This window comes from Thermobia domestica, unplaced genomic scaffold (assembly GCF_964235325.1).
Source record: "Thermobia domestica unplaced genomic scaffold, izTheDome1.hap1.1 HAP1_SCAFFOLD_530, whole genome shotgun sequence".
Taxonomy (NCBI): Eukaryota; Metazoa; Arthropoda; class Insecta; order Zygentoma; family Lepismatidae; genus Thermobia; species Thermobia domestica.
The window spans coordinates 1-4,472 of NW_027656240.1; the positions used below are offsets into that span (position 1 = coordinate 1).

General features: G+C 39.3%; 2 non-coding genes across 2 annotated transcripts; both read right to left on the bottom strand.

Moving 5' to 3' along the window:
• Positions 1-3,057: 3,057 nt before the first annotated feature.
• LOC145677004 (5S ribosomal RNA) lies at positions 3,058-3,176 on the bottom strand. The gene has a single exon (XR_014129576.1). It is a non-coding gene; the product is annotated as a 5S ribosomal RNA (ribosomal RNA).
• Positions 3,177-3,353: 177 nt separating this feature from the next.
• On the bottom strand, positions 3,354-3,472 carry LOC145677008 (5S ribosomal RNA). The gene has a single exon (XR_014129580.1). It is a non-coding gene; the product is annotated as a 5S ribosomal RNA (ribosomal RNA).
• Between the last annotated feature and the right edge of the window lie 1,000 nt (positions 3,473-4,472).

The following is a 4,472-nucleotide window of genomic DNA, read 5'->3' on the forward strand; positions in this document are numbered from 1 at the left end:
GCCACCGTAAAGTTCTTCGTGACAACATCCAGGGTATCACCAAACCCGCTATTAGGCGTCTTGCTCGCCGTGGTGGTGTGAAGCGTATCTCTGGTCTCATTTATGAAGAGACCCGAGGAGTATTGAAAGTATTCCTGGAGAACGTAATCAGAGATGCTGTTACATACACAGAACACGCCAAGAGGAAGACAGTGACAGCTATGGATGTTGTGTATGCCTTGAAGAGGCAAGGAAGAACCCTGTACGGTTTCGGAGGTTAAGTTGGGGTTCCTCCTATTTTGGATATAAAATTGGCATAAACGGCTCTTTTCAGAGCCAACAAATTTATATAAAGGGAAAGATTTACTTTGTGCGATTTTCTGTTAGATTATAAGAATTCGTGTAACTACATTAAAGCCTTTTGATGCACACTAAATTACAGACGTAGAGAGATTAATTTGAGAAAATCATACGTTTTTTTTTACATTATGTACGTTCATGTATACGTATTCATATCATGTAGCAGTATTAATGCTGGAGAAGGGGTTCTGGTTGGAAATTGGCGATTTGTTGGAAGTAGCGAGCATGAGAGATGCGAAACGCAAGTCGGAATTTCTGTTCTGACAGTAGGATGTACGTATAGAGGCTTATACAACTTCTATACTGTGCTGTGAGGGGCGAATAATGCGTTAGAAACCTGAATCTTGTCCTTTATCTTGTTTACGTGGTCTTGGGTTCGATTTCTTTCTTTTGCGGTAGTGTCTATTGTGATTTACATGTAAATTAATGACACTTCGTAGCGGGTTACTAAAATAAAGAGTAATACAAATATGAGATGTAGGTTAATGCATTGTATACTTCACATTATTTACTAAAGAAAGGCAGTAGTTACAAGAAACCTAGGCTCGCTCGTTGGGCACAGTAGCAAATGAGTTCTGAGATCAGAGAATAAGAGTAGTTGCGTATTACAAACCATATACATATAACACATATCACACAAATATGAATATCGACCTTGCAAAGAATAAATCGTACTTAAGTGTGCATTTAATGTCATTACTATGTTGCAAAAGAAATTTAGGAAAGTTTTCTGATCCGCTCTGTTCATGATGTCATTGGGGCATAGTAATGAACAATAATAAATGTCGAGAACATATTGAACAGAGTAATTTCAGCCAAGCCAACGCAAGAGAGAAACATGAGTGCTTTAAGAATGTTGGAAATTCCTTTGTCTAGCATGAAGTACATGAGAATATGTGGTATGAGGTTTTCTTCCATTGCTGAGAATCTGGGCTCGACTGTCCTGTCCTCTGGGTAATATGAGCCCGATGTACGCAAATATCAAAAAAATGTAGCTAGCGACAATACAAAAGGTAATGATCTTATAATTAATAATGTAGTGGGAACTAAGCACATCGCTGTTTGGAGTATTCTAAAGTTAGTGTGACTTCCTATGGGCTTCAATTACGATCGACGACTACACATATACTAATTAATCGAATAGCAGCGAGAATTTCGAATGAAACTAAGCAACTATCTCAGACACTTTTGATGAGTCTGTATATCGAAAACAATTCATTTCAATCGTAAATCTCCTCTATAAAGGGGTTTGTGGCCCTCATAAGGGCCGATTTGTATGAGATATAGGTCTTACATTTATGCCTTCTTCTCAGTTTTCTTGGGCAGAAGTACAGCTTGAATGTTGGGCAAAACACCACCCTGAGCGATTGTAACTCCAGACAACAACTTGTTTAATTCCTCGTCGTTACGGATAGCTAACTGCAGATGACGTGGAATAATCCTAGTCTTCTTGTTGTCACGAGCAGCGTTGCCTGCCAACTCAAGAACTTCAGCTGCCAGGTATTCCATGACTGCAGCCAAATACACGGGAGCGCCAGCACCAACTCGTTCGGCATAGTTACCCTTTCGCAAAAGACGATGGATTCTGCCTACTGGGAATTGAAGGCCAGCCCTGCTGGAGCGGGACTTGCTCTTTCCCTTGACTTTTCCACCTTTGCCGCGACCAGACATTGTTCAATATTCTTTCGTAATAAGATGAGAGGAAAAATTGCGGCCTCCCATGAATCAAGTCAGTTTTGTTACTACTTCAAGCGTGCACCCGAGTGCATCAAATGAAAAGCAAGGCAGTTGGCGCGAATTGAAACACGTACTGTAATTTAAATGAAGTCGATAAATCGGCGGACACATCTAATTTTGCTGAACGAGTGAGTCATCATGCCACCAAAAACTAGCGGAAAGGCTGCAAAGAAGGCTGGTAAAGCCCAAAAGAATATCTCCAAGGGAGATAAGAAGAAGAAGAGGAGGAGGAAGGAGAGCTATGCCATTTACATCTACAAAGTTTTGAAGCAAGTGCATCCTGACACTGGCATATCTAGCAAAGCTATGAGTATCATGAACAGCTTTGTTAATGACATCTTCGAGCGTATTGCTGCTGAAGCTTCTCGTTTGGCCCATTACAATAAGCGGTCAACTATCACCAGCCGGGAAATCCAAACAGCTGTGCGCCTTCTTTTGCCTGGTGAACTTGCCAAGCACGCTGTAAGTGAGGGTACGAAGGCTGTTACCAAGTACACAAGCTCTAAGTAAAAATCTTCTTCAAGATTTTTCATTTCAAACGGTCCTTGTCAGGACCAACACATTATTCGAAAGAGTTAAATCACGAAATTTGCTTCATTCTGTTATGTAGAAACACGTTGAAATCCAATTTCTATATGCTGTTAGTAAAAAAGTAAAGCACATAGCGGAGATGTGTCGTGCTTGTATACGAAAGGCATTTACTCGCCGGAGATCTACACTTAGTCATAATAATTTACTTTTAAAAAGTGGTAATACATTCCGTGTTAAGTATAGTAGTAGGTGCACACGGATCGGAAATCAGGTTATTTTAATGTGCCGTGCAAATAAACAGGCTGTTAGTGTAAGAAATAGTGGGTATAACGCTTAGAATATCGATTAATCGCTATGAAATAATGTTGATAAATTATCTCTTGAAAGTACTATAAAATTAATGTTTCTAGTATTTTCGTACTTGAAGGATAATGAAATTTGAAAAAGAGATGCCAACAGCACCTGGTGTTCCCAGGCGGTCACCCATCCAAGTACTGACCAGGCCCGATGCTGCTTGACTTCGGTGATCGGACGAGAACCGGTATATTCAGCATGGTATGGCCGTTGGCGAATGCATATGGCTTCGAGTGAGTTATTGTAGCTACGTAGGTTTGTCGGTGAATACTCAAAAAGACCAGCGCGTGGAAAGCGTTGCTAATTGTTTTAAGTAATGCATGATTACGAAATTATCGTGGTGAACGATGTGAGAATATTCGTCTTTGTGAAAAACAAAATTAGAAAAAGTATACCAACAGCACCTGGTGTTCCCAGGCGGTCACCCATCCAAGTACTGACCAGGCCCGATGCTGCTTGACTTCGGTGATCGGACGAGAACCGGTATATTCAGCATGGTATGGCCGTTGGCAACTACCTTTTCTTCAATGTCCTGTTAAGGAAGTATGTTTTAAGTAAGAATTGACATTATTAACTATAAAGGCAAGCATATTAACGTCGTTAACATTACTTGGAATATACTAATATTCGAATAAATATTTGAATGTTCGAATGATGAGTGATTCGGATGTTCATAGTGCCACTGTGTCCTATCGAGTTTACTATCACGAACCACGTATGAAATTGTATATAAATAAATAAAAATAAATCCTTTATTAAGTATTGATTACAGGAAAAAGGCAAACTTACATTCTTTAATGTACACAATGAAATGTATGAAAGATATTTTTAAGATATGTTTCACTTACCCTTTATAACGCAAGGTAGTTTTCAGTGTAGCATTCTCTTCAGCTGCGAGATAACGTAAGGCAGATGATCATTCAGTCGTGAAGCACTAAAATGTAATATACATTTTAACTATTATCGATAAGAATTATTTACTGCAGGGATGCAAATAAAGTGAGGCAAATTAGTAAATAAAAACCGATACTGTAACTGATAATATAATTAGTTGTATCTGTATTAGTTGTATATACAGTAATCGCACGATTATCCGCGGAGTTGGATGTTGGCATAATCGCGCATAATCAGCAGTATGAGCAGAAAAGGGAAATGAAATGAAATATTTAGATTTACGTCGCATACTTATACCGGTTACGCTAAAGGAGACGGTGATGATGAGTACTGAATGAAGAAAGTGGGAGGAAACGGGAGAAACCCGAGAAAACCCATGAGCACGGTCTTTATGCACGACAAAGTTCACACGGCACGAGCTGGGATTGAATCAGGGACCCCAAGCACCGGAGGCCAAAAAACGGACAAAAAGTCTTTCGTGCAACTTTCGTTTTCGGTAAAAAGTTTACACATAATTTAGAAAGAGTAGTTTTCTGGTCTTTTTATTTCACAAGTTGGTTCATGTCTATATTTTTTACATGCATAAAAAATTTTTCAACTCCCTTGCTTATTTCCTG